The sequence below is a fragment of the Chiloscyllium punctatum genome, chromosome 40, assembly GCF_047496795.1.
Source record: "Chiloscyllium punctatum isolate Juve2018m chromosome 40, sChiPun1.3, whole genome shotgun sequence".
Classification (NCBI taxonomy): Eukaryota; Metazoa; Chordata; class Chondrichthyes; order Orectolobiformes; family Hemiscylliidae; genus Chiloscyllium; species Chiloscyllium punctatum.
The window spans coordinates 55,753,608-55,771,603 of NC_092778.1; the positions used below are offsets into that span (position 1 = coordinate 55,753,608).

General features: G+C 41.2%; 1 long non-coding RNA gene across 1 annotated transcript in view; it reads right to left on the bottom strand.

Annotated features, from left to right (window-relative positions):
- Window positions 1–6,434: 6,434 nt before the first annotated feature.
- Window positions 6,435–17,996, bottom strand: part of LOC140464633 (uncharacterized) — a 97,645-nt gene continuing 86,083 nt past the window's right edge. Inside the window, exons 2-3 of the long non-coding RNA XR_011954955.1 lie at window positions 17,249–17,318; window positions 6,435–7,047 (exon numbers count right to left, since the gene is read on the bottom strand). This is a non-coding gene — a long non-coding RNA (uncharacterized lncRNA). The remainder of the gene's footprint in view (window positions 7,048–17,248; window positions 17,319–17,996) is intronic.

A 17,996-nucleotide genomic window follows, 5' to 3' on the forward strand; every position in this document is an offset into this window, starting at 1 on the left:
GTGATTCCCAGGTCTCTGGCCTATGCGTAACTCTGGCCCTGTAGCAATGTGATTTACTGTCAACTGCCCTCTGAAATGGTCCTAGCAAGCCATCTTAATAAATTAACAGTTGCTTCTGTTGGAGAAATAAAGGAAACCTTAAAGACAGAGTGAACACTTTTTGCCATATAACCTAGGTACAGCTTTAAAGGGGATGGGGGTGTGGGGAAGCAAAAACTGCCTTAAAATTCAACTTTAAGTCATTAGCTCAGCAGGAATTGTGTGAATGTTAGGTAAAAATAAATGGAGTCACTGGAAAAGGAGGAATTTACTGGGCAAGGGGGAAAGAGTAGGAGTGTGATTCATTGGAGAGCTCTTTGAAATGCTATGATGCTATGACTGTGTTTGGTATTTATAAACTGCAGATAAATATAATTCATTGAAGTTCAGAAGAATTATTACACAAACTGCAAAACAGAGATTATTTGGTCTGTTTAACATTTACCAAATACAACCTTGTGCTGAAATGCATATCACCATGGAATTGGGCCCATTAGTGAAGGTACATCATTCTATAAAACAGTGGTGAATGAGGTGTGATGACAACTTGAGAACCAGTTTCCTTAACCTACATTTAGGGCTGTGCCATTTTGTGACTGCACGTCCCTCCCCGTTGTTCTGTTCACTAAAGGTCAGGCCTGTGGCACACTGTGAATAAAGAATGCTGGAATTAGCCACAGTTCATTAAATACTTAGCTAAAATTTTTCAAAAATGTTCAGTCAGAAACCAAGCATAATCACCCTCCGACAAAGAAACAGATCACGGGGGCTCTGAAACTCAGTGCTAACTCGGAATGATTCCCTCATGCTGACTGATAGGGTTAATTGTGCTTGTTGATTCTCAGTGGTGATCCAGCCAGCTGACTTTCCTCCAAATTCAGGCACCTCCTGTTGAGGTTACCAGCTGGGGCGAACGCAAAGTACCAAGTGATGAAAAATGACCATTTTCATTGCAACATACGAGACACTCAGCCAGCCCCACATCGGCATGTGGCCACATTCCAATACAGCACGCATAAATTTTCAGTCGGCTGACTTACGCAAATCTATGAGATCATCCAGCCATAAATTTCCTTTCAGGGGTTACTGAAGGTCACACTTTCTTCAGCAAAACCCTGTTACAAGGCAAGATTTGAGCCTTAATGTACCATTAATAATGTGCCTGGCTAAAGCTGGGCCTTTGCTGCTCCTGCTGAGGAATCCACACTGTGAGAATACAGCTGCATACATCATCATGTCCCATCCATTAAAGCTTTAAAAATGAAAATGCCTGCCATAAATTATAGGAAATTGGAGTGCATTCATTTAAAGAGGCCATGTCAGCAAGAAAAATGTTTGGCATCATAAAGACCTGAGCTGAGACTGACTGCTCAAGCAGACGATGTAAACAAACTCCCTGTTCTTGTGTTTTATTTCAAAGTCTTATAAAAATACTTTTGCATGACTAAAGTTGTCATTACGTTCAGTTAAAAACCAAATCAGTTTCTTGTGACAAATGTATGTAACTTATTTTCAGTTTGCATTTACAATTACAGTTCATGCTGGCAATAGTTCTTACATGTCAAACATACAGCACCACGGTGGCTCAGTGGTTAGCACTGCTGCCTCACGGCACCAGTGAGCAAGGTTCGATCCCAGACTTGGACAATTGGCTGTGTGGAGTTTGCACATTCTCCCTGTGTCTCTGTAGGTATCCTCTGGGTGCTCCGGTTTCCTCCCACAGTCCAAAGATGTGCAGGTTGGGTAGATTGGCCATAGTGTTTGGGGATGTGTAGGTTAGGTGTATTTGTCAGGAGTAAATATAGGGCAGGGGGAATGGGTCTGGGTGGGTACCTCTTTAGAGGGTCAGTGTGGACTTGATGGGCTGAAGGGCCTGTTTCCACATTGTAGAGATTCTATGAGGTACCAATCTAGTAAACTATCTCCAATACCAAGGGTTTTACCCAGTTTACAGCGCCACAATGCTGACTGACTGACCCAACTTCAATGCATGCTGCTGTACAAACTGCTAACAGCTTGCTGTTGGGGTAGCTCGCTACCACCATTCCATGTCCTTAGCTGATTCTAAGGGCCTTGGAACATAGGAACAGGAGAAGGCCATTCAGCCTACCAACTCTGCTCAACCATTTGATATGATCAAGGCTGGTCAAACCTGTTGGTGCTTTTTACCCACACTATCCACATAATCTTTTACATCATTAGTAATCAAAAAGTTAACGATCTCTTCTTTAAACATACTCAAAGACTGAGCTTCCAAAGCCCTTTGGTGCGGAGAATTCCAAAGCTTCACAACTCTCTGAGTAAAAACTGACCTCTTCATCTCAGTGCTGCATAGTAAATCCCTTATTTAGAATTTGTACCCAAGGGTCTAAACTCACCAAACAGGGAGTATATCACTTTAAGTACTTTGTGGATTTCAATAAGATTATCTCTCATTCTTTGAAACTCTAGAGAATGCAGGTCTCAGTTTAGCATCATTCACAATTCCTCAGCTACTAAACCAATGCATACCTAAATGCAATAAGATCTAGACAATATCCAAACATTGGCTCACAAGTGACAAGTAACTTTTGTACCACACAAATGCCAGGCCCAGACCATCTTCAACAAGAGAAAAGTCCTTGACTTTCAATGGCATTACCATCATTGAATTCCCCACCATCAACTTGCTGGGGGTTACCATTGACCAGAAACTGAAGTGGACTATTCATTGAAATACCGCATCTATAAGAGCAAACTCAAGATAAGGAATTCAACAGCAACTAACTCTCCTCTTGATTCCCCAAAGCCTGTCCACTATCTACAAAGCACAAGTCAGGAGTGTAATGGAATATTCCTCAGTCACCTGGATGAGCACAGCTCCAACAACACTCAAGAAGCTTTATATCAACCAGGATAAAGCAGCCCACTTCACTGGCACTACATCCACAAGCATCCACTTCCTCTACCACCCATGCTACGTAACAGCAGTGTGTACTATCTATAAGATGTACTGCAGAAATTCACCAGCAATCTTAGGACAGCACCTTCCAAACCACAACCATTTGCACCTAGAAATACAAAGGCAGCAGATACATGGGGACACCACTACCTGCAATTAGTTCTACAAGCCACTCATCATTCTGGCTTGGGAATATGTTGCTGTTTCTTCTCTGTCTCTGGGTAAAAATCCTGGAATTCCCTCCCTAAGGATATTGTGGGTTTACTTACAGCACATAGTCCATAGCGATTCAAGAAGGCAGCTCACCATCACTTTTATAAGTGCAATTAACCACAGGCAATAGCTGCTAGCCAGCCAGTCACACCCACATTCCATTCATAAATTTTATAAAAATTGATCAATCTTTCTTCATGGCGAAGCCCCACCATCCTGCGAACAAGTCTGGTGAACCTTTGTTGCACTCCCTCTACAGAAATAACTCTTTTCTTGAGATAAGGAGACCAAAACATTGCACAGTATTCCAGGTGCAATCTAACTAAGCATCTGCATAATTAAAGCAAGATTTCACTACTACTGTACTCAAATCCAATTGTAATAAAAGCTGATCTTCCATTAGCCTTGCTAACACCTTGCTCTACCTGCCTGTTGGCCTTCAGTGATTCATTGACAGGGACAACTTGATCCTTCTGCTACCCTTTCTGCCAACAGCCAGGTCTCAAACTCCAACCTGAGAAAATAAGGAAGCTAATAAAGAGAGATGTAACAGCACATTTTGGGCAGCGCTGGCTATTTACCTAGGGTTGGTCAACACTCAAGAAAGAAAACAAATTGCAAAGTTTACACTGATGATCATAGATGACGGTGGACTGGAATTTTTACAACCTAGCCCAACAAAGAAAAACATTATTAGAATAAGAACCTAAGAAACAGGAGCAGGAGTAGGTCATCTGGCTTGTCAAGTCTGCTCCGTCATTCATGGGTCATCTTTTCATGGACTTAGCTCCACTTGCCCACCCACCCCCTTAATTCCTTTCCTATTCAAAAATCTGTCTATCTTTGCCTTAAAAACATTCAACAAGGTAACCGTAACTGCTTCACTAGCCAGGGAATTCCACAGATTTATAACCCTTTGGGTGAGGAAGTTCCTCCTCAACTAAGTCCTAAACCTGCTCCCTCTTATTTTGAGGCTATTCTCCCTAAAACGCAGACTCATAACTAATGAAAACATTGACCAGTGCAGTCCTCACAGGTGGCTTCCCTTCAATCAATGAGGTGCAGAACATTATTTGGAACATAAAGGTACCTAGGCTTCCTTCAAGGCCATCTTTTCTTGGAAGCTAAGTCTTCAAAAGCATATTTTAAAAATAAAGGAACTGAACCTATGTTAAATATGATACCATCCCCAAGCATGAGCAAGTGATTATTCAGCACTAGACACATTATATGTATCAAGAACATACATCACTTTTTCAGATTCATTTAATTCCCTTATGCATATCTTAATGTAAAGTTATAGCTCCTACAGAAAGGTAATGATAATTCTCTCCTTAACAAGGACAGAGTAATATCATTAAGCCTGGAGTCTTATATCAGAAATTAAGGTAAATGTTACTTCAATAATTGATGGATATCCTATTTAAAACATATCACTGTAACAACAAATTAATTTAGGATCTGGATTCTCTATGAGAAATGAGATTGAAATTTTTCTCTTTTCTCAGAAACTACTTAACTTTGAAATTGTTTTCACTTGACTGTGAATTTTATGTTCAGACAGAGTCAGAGAGTCATACCGCACGGAAACAGACCCTTTGGTCCAACTTGTTCACAGCAACTAGACATTCCAATCTGACCTGGTCCCATTAGCCAGCATTTGGCCCATATCCCTCTAAACCCTTCCTATTCATATACCCATCCAGATGCCCTTTAAATGCTGTAATTGTACCAGCCTCCACCACTTCCTCTGGCAGCTCATTCCACACACACACCACCTCTGCGTGAAAACATTGCCCCTTAGGTCCCTTTTAAATTTTTCCCCTCTCACTCTAAACCTATGCCCTCTAGTTCTGGACTCCCCCACCTCAGGGAAAATGTTGTAATTGTATCTGCATCCTCTACTTCCTCTGGCAGTTCATTCCACACATGCACCACCCTCTGCATGAAAAATTACCCCTCAGATTCTTTAAGATCTTCTCCCTGTCACCTTAAACCTATGCCCTTTAGCTTTGGACTCACCTACTCTGAGAAAAAGACTTGGCTATTCACTTTATCTATGTCCTCATGATTTTATAAATCTCTATAAGGTCACTCCTCAGCTTCCGATGGTCCAGGGAAAACAACTGTAGTCTACTCAGCCTCTCCTTGTAGCTCAAGCCAACCAGATCTGGCAACATCCTTGTAAATATTTTCATAAATATCTATATAGTTTAAATATCTGAATTGTCTCACATACTATTTTGTACTGCTTACTTGTGAATCCAGCTCCTTGTGCTGTTTGGTGGGTTTTGTTGAGGGGTTAAACCTAGATCATATACCCAGGATATATAGTTTTATAGAGACTTATAAGATTTATAGTCATAGAATCATAGAGCATGGAAACAGACACTTCAGTCCAAATCATAGGCTGCTTTGAAGATGGCAGCTCCTTTCCTGCTGCTGATACAGTAGGTAGTGTTCGAGCTCGTCAGAGTCTGTCTGCTGCAGGCTGGCAGCTTTTCGTCTTTTTTTCCCTCTTCCATTCATCTTTATCTTCGAGGTCATAGCGGTGTCAATGGGACATTGGCTGAAGCACCGGCATTAATTCATTCATTCCTTTGAGGATCAATCTACCAGTATTTCAGACTCAAACGGAATCTTTAGGACTTGTTATTTAATTTTTTAATTCACTCATGGGACATGGGCATTGCTGGGTGGGTCAGCATTTACTGCCCAGTCCTAGCTGGTCTTGAAAGATGATAGTGGGGCACTGCAGCCCATGTTCTCAGCCTAATGATGATACAAATCATCTGAGAAAACATCTGATCATGGCCAAGGGATGAAACTGTGGGCCTGACATCTCTCCTGTTTCTGCACCCCTTCTGACCGCCCCTTACTTGCATCATTCAGATGTCCAGAATATGGAAACGTGGAGTTGAACAGCTGCTCATATGTTTAGCAAACTCCGTTGCCTTTTGTACTGTTTTCCTCCATTTATAAAGTCCATTGAAAACTTTGTTCTCATTCTGATTCTTTCCATTCACAGCTTTGTCAGATAATTACAAACAACTTGGTTGTTCATTTTATGCAACTAGCTTTGCTTCATTGAACCTGGCCTTCTTCCTCTGTGATATCCAAACAGTAACACACAAAAGCATGGGTCTTATTGACAGAAAACATACTCTTTATTGAGTTATAAATATATTTGCATTTATATTAAAACTAGCTATACTTACAAATACCCAGCATGAAGCACATAAAAGAGAACAAAGAATGGCAGAAGCTAAAAATCTGAAACATACATAGAGAATGCTGGTAATACCCAGCAGGCCATGCAGCATCTGTGGAGTAAGAAATGCTTTAGGGCCATTATCTGCATTCGCTCTGAGAATGTATTAGTGACATATGTTTCACTCTACACAGAAGTTGGACAAAATATTTCCAACACCACCTATTTCTATTGCATCCTCCAAAAAGCAGTAAAACTGCTTAAGAGTTTTTTCATCTCCCCTCAATCAGAAACCCAGCAGAAGATGCCTGAGATATGGTTTACTTTGTACATAAATATCTGAAAAATGCTAAGGTACGAAGCAAACATAAACAGTTTTCTAAGCAAATAAAAATAATTGCATAGCAATAAATCTGTAAGTTTAAGACGATTTTCTTGACAATGCATCATAACCCTGGAGCTACCTTCTATCTCAGCCCGCTTGGCACACCAGCCTCATTCCTGAAGAAGGGATTATGCCTGAAATGTCGATTCTCCTGCTCCTCGGATGCTGCCTGGCCTGCTGTGTTTTTCCAGCACCACATTTTTCAACTCTGGCATTCCAGCATCTGCAGTCCTCACTTTCTCCTAGTTGATCTTGCACCTAGGGACATATTGAGATCTTGATACCAACATGTGCTTTTTAAAAAGAACACTATTTCAGCAAAACAAATATTTGTGGATGTAAATTCAGCGGCTGTCTGGTGAGAGAGATACCCTGCAATGTCGCACCTGACAAGGTGTCAAGGAAGCTTCAAAGGAATGGACTTAAAAGGAGAAGTTTCATTACAAACTGAACTGTAAACTCCTGTGAGTATCTCAGACTGTGAACAGTGATAAAGAAAGAAGTATGGGAGAGAATGCACAGGGGCTAGGGTTAAAAATTAGTTTCAACCCTGGACTACACGTGTTAATGACCTGATGTCATGGTGCATGGGCCAATGTGCTGTGGGCATCACAACTTAGAGCGTGGCAGTCAAATGCCTATAGGTAAAGAAAGGGAAAAGGCACTTTCTCACTCTGAAGCCAAATGACTAACATGCCAATCAAAAGGAAACAGGATAATAGAAGGTCTCTCTTGTTCAGAGTGCTAAAAGCCAGTCAGTCACTAGTGAAAATTAATCTGGTCCATTATCTGCATTAATTCCGGCAATGTGTTAGTGACTTATGTTTTTCTCTCTGCTAAATGGATGAACTAAGTCAGGACCTTGAGGGAAGGTACTAAATTGGGGGAGAGCAAATTACATCAATATTAGGCAGGAGCTGGGGAGTGTTAATTGAGAGGAGCTGTTATCAGGCAACTCCATATTTGACATGTGGGAGCTATTTAAAGACCTGCTGGGGTGAGTTCAAAACCATCATGTTCCAGTAAGTAGGAAGGGCAAGGATGGCAAAGTAAAGGACCCTTGGATAACGAGGGAGGTTGTGAATTTAGTCAAAAAGCAAAAAAAGAAACATATGTAAGGTTTAGGAAGCTAAAATCAGACAGGACCTATAAGGAATATAAGGAAGACAGGAAAGTAATCAAACAGGGAATTAAGGGAGCAAGAAGGCTTCATGAAATGACCTTGGCAGTTAAAAAGAATGCCAAAACTTTCTATAGTTATGTAAAAAACAAAAGGATAACTAGGGAGAAGATAGAGCCAGTCAAGGAGACAGGAGGGAATTTGTGCTTGGAGGCAGAGGATAAGACCATAAGACCATAAGACATAGGAGTGGAAGTAAGGCCATTCGGCCCATCGAGTCCACTCCGCCATTCAATCATGGCTGATGCGCATTTCAGCTCCACTTGCCCGCATTCTCCCCGTAGCCCTTAATCCCTCTAGACAACAAGAACCTATCAATCTCGGCCTTGAAGACATTTAGCGTCCCGGCTTCCACTGCACTCCGTGGCAATGAATTCCACAGGCCCACCACTCTCTGGCTGAAGAAATGTCTCCGCATTTCTGTTCTGAAATGACCCCCTCTAATTCTAAGGCTGTGTCCACGGGTCCTAGTCTCCTCGCCTAACAGAAACAATTTTCTAGCATCCACCTTTTCAAAGCCATGTATTATTTTGTACGTCTCTATTAGATCTCCCCTTAATCTTCTAAACTCCAACGAATACAATCCCAGTATCCTCAGCAGTTCCTCATATGCTAGAACTGTCATTCCAGGGATCATCCGTGTGAATCTCCGCTGGACACGTTCCAGTGCCAGTATGTCCTTCCTGAGGTGTGGGGACCAAAACTGGACACAGTACTCCAAATGTCAGTATTGTGTCAGTATTCACCCAGGGTAAGGATATGAGGGATAATAAGGTTTATGTGGAGCATGCTAACATGCTAGAGCATTTTGAGAACCAAGAAAGAAGTGGTGTTGGATCTCTTGAAGAAATTACGGTGGGTAAGTCCCCAGTTGAGCACCCACTATGCATTTATTTGCAAGCACACTGACGTGCCAGGACATCACTTGAGAGAACTGGTGCAGTCCATGCCCAGGCCTCTGAAAGCATAGGCTTTGTGATTAGCGCCACATATACACTGTCTCTTGGGAACTAGCCCCAATCTGGGATTGCCCCAAAAATGGGCCAGAATTCTAATCCACTATAGATAGTTCACGTTCCCGCCTTTCTTTCTCAATGGAATATAACCTCATATCTGTGGTGGGTAAGTTGTTGGAGAGGATTCAGAGGATTTACATGCCTTTGAAAAGGCAAGGACTGATAAGGGATAGTCAATACGGCTTTGTGTGTGGGAAATCATGTCTAACTAACTTGACTGAATCTTTTAAAGAAGTGGCAAAGAACATTGATGAAGGCAGAGTGGTAGATGGACTTCAGCAAGACATTTAACAAAGTTCCACATGGTAGACTGCTTAGCAAGGTTAGATCACATGGAATTCAGGGACAGCCAGCAAACTGGACACAAAAGTGGCTTGAATAGGAGACAGAGGGTGGTGATAGAAGCATACTTTTCAAACTGGAGGCCAGTGGCCAGAGTTGAGTCGCAATGATTGCAAAAATGATTTTGATGCAAATTTAGGAGGTATGGTTGGTAAGTTTGCAGGTGACACCATAATTGGTAATGTAGTGAACAGTGAAAAAGATTATCTCAGAATGCAATGTACATGGACTAAAGGAGTTAGGATGCAATGTTATGGCATTGGTGAGGCCTCTTTTGGAATACTGCATTCAGCTCTGGTCTCCCTACTCTTGGAAAGAAGTTTTGAAATTTGAAATGGCTCAAAAAAGACTTAAAGGATGTTTTCAGGGCTGGATGGCTTGAGATGCTGAATAGCTAGGGTATTTTTCCCTGGAGCATTGGAGAATGAGAAGTGACCTTAAATAGGTTTATAAAATCATGAGAGGCATGTATAGGATGAATAGTCAAGGTCTTTTCCTCAGAGTATGGTATTCCAAAACTAGAGGGCATAGGTTTAAGGTGAGAGGCAAAAGATTTAAAAGGGACCTGAGGGGTAGCATTTTCATGCAGAGGGTGGTGCGTGTGTGGAGGAGGTGGTGGAAGTGGGTACAATTACATCATTTAAAAGACATCTGGATAAGTATATGAATAGGAAGTGTTTGGAGGAATATGGGCCAAATGCTGGCTAATGGGACTAAATTAATTTTGGATACCTAGTTGGCATGGACAAGTTGGACCAAATAGTCTGTTTCTGTGCTGTACCTCTCCATGACTCTGTGTTTTTTGGGCATTAGGTCGAATCAATGTGAATATCTGACACTGTTCTGGAGAAGGCAATGGTGAGCTGTCTTCATAACCGATGCAGTTCATATGGTCCAGGTACACCCACAATGCTGTTGGTACAGAGAATGTTCCAGGACTTTGACCTAATGCCAATGAAAGAATGGGAATATAGTTCCAAGTTAGCCAAAAGAGAAAAGCTTTGACAAAGGGTCAATTAGACTCGAAACGTCAGCTCTTTTCTCTCCTTTCAGATGCTGCCAGACCCGCTGAGATTTTCCAGCATTTTCTCTTTTGGTTTCAGATTCCAGCATCCGCAGTAATTTGCTTTCAGTTCCACGTTATGATGTGCATTGTCTGGAGATAACATTGCAGTCGGGGTTGTGCTGTACCTGTCCTTTTTGTGCCTTTGAAAAATGATGTGGAAGAAGTTTTGACAAGCTGTTAATTGGTTTTTTAAATATATTTAGAGATGATAACCAACAAGAAAAGGAAACTCTTGAACATAATGTTCAAAACTAAAATTCAACACAACCCAAAGAGTAGTGTAACTGAAAGTGTACATAGCGTAGGACACACCATCTCTCTACTGCACCAAAACACAGAGATGATATGGTAAGTGGACCATTGCCTTATCCTCTTTTAATAACTCATTATTCCACAGTTTTATAAGCAGTGATAAGTTGCATACGAAATATCCATTGGTGGTAATAAAATGTGGTGATTTGTAGTCTTTCAGCATGAACTGTTGATCTGTTGTGAATATATGTTTGGTTTATGGCTGTTATCTGGACACTGTGGATACTTGGAACATTATAAACACTGCAATTAGTCGCTTGGAGTATCACTCAGCCCTCCACAGACTGTGGGTTTCAAAGGTACATGAATGGCATCACTCTGACCCTATCATCAGCAATTTCAATGTAATAGACCAAAAAATGCTCACTGCACGCTCAGTGATTACTAGGGATCAAATAGCAACAAAAACAGGCTCATTCATGATACACAAATGGATATGAAAATATGTCTTTTTTTAATCAATTGTAAAGGAAGTAGGAAAGTTTTAAATGGACATTTAAGATGGGAACATTTGTAGCTATTTGTTAATTATCCTGCTGGAATTGAGTGATTTAAATAGATGCATGGAGAAGACAAGTCCAGTAATACAACAGACGATTTTCAATTCATTACTTAAACCAAAGTAAATTGCCAGTAATTTGTCTTTCACTACACCCAAAAACAGATGGCCCTCGTGAGTAATGGAGTACAGAACAGCTGTCGATCAGTCCGCTGGCTTTCTGCTCATTTTGTTTTGTGTCTAATGTGTAGTTGTAGGGCTGTTCAAAATCAGAGAAGGGACGAAATGCCTTGTAAAGGAAACAAATGAGAAAAAAATCTTTATCATCCAGTGAGTGGTTTGGATTCAGCAATGCACTACATGGAATGAAGGTAGGTTCTGTTGAAGTATTCAAGACAGCATTGGGTGCTACAGAGAAATGGGTTCCCCAATGTACTATGTTCATGGTGAATGAATGAAATGGTGACCTTTCAGATATAACTTAGCAACTTCTAAAAAATTAATTCACAGAATGAGGCCATCGCCACCTAGGCCAGAATTTATTGTCTGCCCAGAGATAATTAACAGCCAATCACATTGCTTTGGGTCTGAAGTCATGTGTAGGCCAGATCAGGTAAGGTTTGTAGTTTCCTTCCCTAAAGGGCATTAATGAACCACAAGGGATTTTTTCCAACAATCAGAAATGGTTTTGTGGTCATTAGACTCCTAATTCCAGATTTTTATTGAATTCAAACTCAACTACCTGCCTTGGTCGGATTTAAATCAAGGTCCCCAGAACATTATCTGGGTCTCTTGATTAATAGTCCAGCGATAATACTACTAAGCTATTGCCGCAAACAGTTAACTTAGTCAGGCAGCTCACCCCCTTTCCCACTTCTCCAGTACTTTCTGTTTTTGTCCCACCTTGGGGATACTGATTCCATTCCCCTCCTGATGACGGTCTAAGACTAAATCAGATTACTCACAACCTTGACACATTTGACCCTGAGATGAGTTTCCAATCTCCGATCTTGTCACCACCAAGATCACCTACTTTCATTTATGAATCTATCCCATTCCAGCTAATCTTCTACAGAAACCCTCATCTTCACAGAGGAGCAGGCTAAGAGATTCGACAGAAGATTTCAAAACCATGAGGACTTTGGGCAAATTGGATTGGGAGAAACTGTTCCCTCTCATACACCGATCAAGAAGCAGAGGGCACAGTTTACAAGTGTTTCGTGAAAGGAACAAATGCAGAGTGAGGAAAAAAACCCTTCATCACACAGCAAGTGGTCCAGATTTCAAATGTACTATCTTGAAGTGTGATAGAGGCAGGTTCAGTTGAAGTATTCAAGAGAGCAGTTGATGGTGCCCTCTTGACGGTTTAAACAGAAATAATGATTGTTTAGAAAAGGCAAGAGATTTGCATTAAGTTAAAATACTCAGAGATACCCAGTGCAGACACAATAATGACCTCATTCTACATTGTGGAAAAAGTGAGTACTGCAGATGCTGGAGCTCAGAGTCGAGAGTGTAGTGATGGAAGAATTCCTGATGAAGGACTTGTGCCCAAAATGTCGATTCTCCTGCTCCTCGGATGCTGCCTGACCTGCTGTGCTTTTCCAGCACCATACTCTCGACTCATTCTGCATCGTAACAATTCTTTGATTAATACCTTCATAGTTTCTAGGCTGGTCTTCCCCATTACCCTGAACTCATTCCAAACTATGCTTCCTGGGTTTTAACCCATAGCATGTCCTAGGCTCCTATCACAGAAATTGGCATTGGTTATATTCAGTAAGAGAGATCCTCATTGGTGATGGAGACTTGAACAACCTACTGCAGGCATCTCAAAGCATTGCAGAAGTGCCACCCACAATGCCTTTGCAAAAACCTCTGAATCCAGTGACAAGAGAGGTGATTCAACAGCACCCTCCTCTTCTAAACCAACATGGCCATCATCAAGACACTACCGACTCAAAACCAGCTCTGCTGGATGGAATATAGTGGCCATATATGTGTCACCAGACTCCCAGAGCAACCTCTCTACTCGAATCTTAACCAAAATACAGAAATTTCAGGAGGATGGATCCCTGAAAACATCAATCAATCCCACTGCCTCATGGGAGCCCTTGACCTGTGACAGATCAAAATGGAGCAAGGTTCATTTGGGAAGGCACTGAACATCAAGGTGCAGCAGGAGGTGAAGAACGCAAATGGTATGTTGGTTTTCATAATGAGAGGATTTGAGTACAGGAGCAGCAAGGTCTTGCCATCTAGGGCCTTGGAGAGATCACACCTTGCGTATTGTACATAATATTAGTCTTCTTATCTGAAGAAGGATATTACGGCAATGGAGAGAATCCAGTAAAGGTTTAGCAGGCTGTTTTCTGGGATGGCATATGAAGAGAAAGTGAGGACTGCAGATGCTGGAGATCAGAGCTGAAAATGTGTTGCTGGAAAAGCACAGCAGGTCAGGCAGCATCCAAGGAGCAGGAGAATCGACGTTTCGGGCATGAAGAAGGGCTTATGCTCGAAACGTCGATTCTCCTGCTCCTTGGATGCTGCCTGACCTGCTGCGCCTTTCCAGCAACACATTTTCAGTGGCATATGAAGAGAGACTGGATCGGTTAGGACTATGTTCACTGGAGTTTAGAAGAATGAGGGAGATCACCTATATAATTCTAACAGGACTAGACAGAGTAAATTCAAAAAGGCTGTTCCCCATGACCAGGAAGTCCAGAACTAGGAGTCACAGTCAAAGAAAATGAGAAAAACAATTTAGGACTGAGGTGAGGAGAAATTCCTTCACCCAATCAGTGGTGAGCCTGTGGAATTTTCTGCCAGAGAGTGGTTGAAGGCAAAACATTGAATGCTTTCAAGAAGGAGTTAGATATAATTCTTAGGGCTAAAGGGATCAAATGGTATGGGGGAAAGCTGGAACAGGGAGCTGAGTTGGATGATCAGCCATGATCATATTGAATGACAGAGCAATCTCGATAGGCCGAATGGCCTATTTGTGCTCCTACATTCTATGTTTCTATGTACACGTTGAGAGGCTTTGCCAGGATCATGTAGAGATGATGCCAAGGTATCAGAGGAAGTACACAGATCACCACTCATTCAACCAACCTTCCAACCACTTCCTGCCCCACATGTGGCAGAATCTGCAGATCATACACTGAACTCCTCAGCCAACTTGGACCCATCAAAACCAAAATAGAGGCAAAGCATCTTTGATTCTGAGAAATTGCCTAAGAACCAGTAAAAGATAATGGCCATGGACAAGCACCATTTTTATTATAAAATCCTCATCCTTATTTTGAAACCCTCTATGGTGACTTTGCCTCTCCATAGGTCCATTAACTCCTTCCAAGATATCTGCTCTCCCCTCATTCTGGTCTCTTGAGCATCTCAATTTCTTTTATTATTCATTCCTGGGGTGCGGGTGTCATTAGCTAGGCTAGCATTTATTGCCCATCCCTAGTTTCCCACAGGGCACTTAACAGTCAACCATATTGCTATGGGTCTGGACTCATGTATAGGCCAAACCAGGTAAGGAAGGCAGATTTCCTTCCCTAAAGGACATCAGTGAACCAGATGGGTTTTTCTGACAATCAACAATAATTCATGGTCATCGTTTGGCTCTTGTTTCCAGATTATTATTGAACTTGATTTCCACCATCTGCCATGGCTGGATTCAAACCTATGTCCCCTGAAGTTTACCTAGATCCCTGGTTAGCAGTCCAGCGATAATACCATTATCCCAAAATGGTGCTTTAATTGCTCCACCATAGTGGCTGCACCTTCAGTTACATAGACCTTTAGGGCTCTTTCATCACTTCAACCAAAATATTGGTCATCCAGCCGAAGAGCTTTTCGTGGGACTCAGTGTCATAATTTGTCTTTTAATCTTCCTGTAAAGCACCATGAAACACTTTGCTACATCATAGATGCTATATCAATAGAAGTTGTTATTGCTGGTTCCATTACAGCTTTCAAAGTTTCCAGGAACTGCAAAGTTCAGCAACACACTCAAATGAAATGCTGCAGATAAGACTACAAGAAATAGGAACAGGAGTAGGCCCTTCACCCCCTCATGCCTGCACCACCATTCAACAGGATTACAGCCGATCCAACATCCTTCACATCCACTTTCCCCATAATTCTTGATTCCCCGACTGATCAGGAATCTATCTCAGCCCTAAATATACATGATGACCCTGTCCCCACAGTTCTCTGTGGCGAGGAGTTCTAACCCTCTGTCAGAGGAAGTTCTTCCTCATCTCTGTCTTCAATTAGTAATCTGCTGGAAAAATAGGAAATACTTAGCAGGTCAGACAATATCTGTGAAGAGAGAACAGAATTAATTTGACATCAAATGGTTGGATAGTGCCTTCCTATTATCGGAGACTGGTTGGTAACATTGCTTTGCCTTATATGTAGAGTTTGTTTACGTGCGTGTGTGTGTGTCTGTGTGTTAGTATGTCTCATTCATTTTTTCAGGTTGATGACCTTTCAATCTATTTCTTCTTCCACATAAGCTGCCTGATCCATTGAGTATCTCCAACATTTTCTGTTATTACTGTAAAGCACAAGTTTGGCAGTCTTCAATGTTTGTACTTGCTCCTGTTCTCTTTTTTTTCCAAACCATTCAGCTGCAAACAGGGTTTCCTCCCATTGTCTGGTAATTTATGCTCATGGCTAGTTTGCTTTATAACCCAGCGAATACATTGGAACAGGTAATCATTACATCACTTGTGAAAAACACATTCTTTACAGAGAGAGAAGGCTGTTGGCAGACAGTTGCCGCAACAGTAGAACTCAGTCATATCACTAATCTTTATTACTCTTAGGAACTGGTAGGTGTAAAGTTTACTGTTGAGTTCAACCTGGTATGCTGGCCAATATTCAGCCCCAAGTAAACATAGTAAATGTGATCTGTTAATTTTTATTGTTGCTGTTTGTGAACCATCAAATTGGCTGATACATTACAACAGTGACCACACTTCAGTCGTATCTCATTGGCAGTAAAGTGCTTTAGGGCATCCTGTCATTGTGAAATGTACTACAAAAATGCAGGATTTGGTGCCTGAAAGGGATTAATGGAGTTCAGCATGGAACAAGTGAAGTGTGTGCCCATTACACTTCCTAACCCATTAAGTTGTTCAAACACTTTTTTTTAATCAATGTACTCAATGCAAGTGATATTTGCTAAGAAAATGTTTTAGTTAATGAGCTGCATATGAGAGTGACTATGTAATGGAAAATTTGAACTGTCTGTGCTTTATTCTCATGTTGCTGTCAAAGGATAACAAAATCAGTTGAAAAAACTATAAACAGAATGCCTACAGAGTGTGACATACCTCATATTCAGTGTTCATGGTGAACCTTCATTGCAATAAATGTAAACATTTTACCATACAGTAATGTGAAAAATGCAAGCAAACAGATGTAAAGCATTGAGGATCAGAAAAACAGGAAGACAAATTAAATATATTACATTGTCATGGCAACACCAGAGCTAGCGTTGGTGAAATGCAACTCGTGATATAAACTGCCACAGGAAAAGATCTGATAAAATGGCCACATCAGCATATTTATCCTAGATTACAATAATGACTGTTTTTCAATAGCACTCCATGGGCTGTGAGTGGTGCTTTGAGAAGTCCTCAGGATATGAAGAGAATCATGTAAACACAAATGTACTTTCTCTTTACAGAACCTGACTAACTGGTTTAACATTGTCAAGATTTTCCATTTTTATTTCAATTGCCGTCATTTTTCTTTCAATGTCTCCAGGATGATAGTTCTAAACTGCAATCAATTTAGAAGTTGGCAGAAACAAGGCTGCTGATCTGATGGGATTCAATCACAATCAGTACTCCTACTAAAATTTTATGATGTTACGTTCCAGTACATTCAGAGATTGGGTGGGGTGTTTGGATGCTAGACTATTTTTATATCAACTTTCCAAGATCCAAACAGTCATTTTCAATGAATCCTGTGATGAGGCAAAAACAGCTTTGGCTTCCAATCATAATGCTGCTAAACTATCTTACCTGCCTGTTTGTCAACAACTCATAATCGCACTTTCCATTTTAACGTCCATTGTATGTGAAATCATTCTTCCTAAAAGAAGGAGACACAAAGTCAAAGCTTGTCGTTTTGCAGTCAGGACAAGGATGCAAGAAAACCAGATTTGAAAAAGGAACATCAATCTATAGGAAAATAAAAACTGAAAGTGCTGGAGAAATGCAACAGTTCTGGCAGCATCTATAGAGAGAGAAATAGAGTTAATGCTTCCAGTCCAGTATGACTCTTCATTGAAATTTGCTGATTAATTCAGTATGGTATGGTATGGTAATGATATGATATGGTATGAAGATGCAGTAGAAATTGTTAACTGTCAATCTTAGCTCACAAATCAGGCAGATATAGTCTGATTGGTCAGGGTGCTGCTGTTCGATAAGTGAACATTGGCCCTGCAATGGGTGAAATGATGGACAATATGTTTTCTGCAGATAAGTAAAGATGCAAATGGTAGGACATTGCTGAAGGTTATAATAGAACATTTCTACAATGTTCTAACATATTAAATAAGTTGGACAATTCACAAACGCTATTAAAGTAAACAATGATTAGATTAGATTACTTACAGTGTGGAAACAGGCCTTTCGGCCCAACAAGTCCACACCGCCCCGCTGAAGCGCAACCCACCCATACCCCTACATCTACCCCTTACCTAACACTATGGGCAATTTAGCATGGCCAATTCTCCTGACCTGCACATCTTTGGACTGTGGGAGG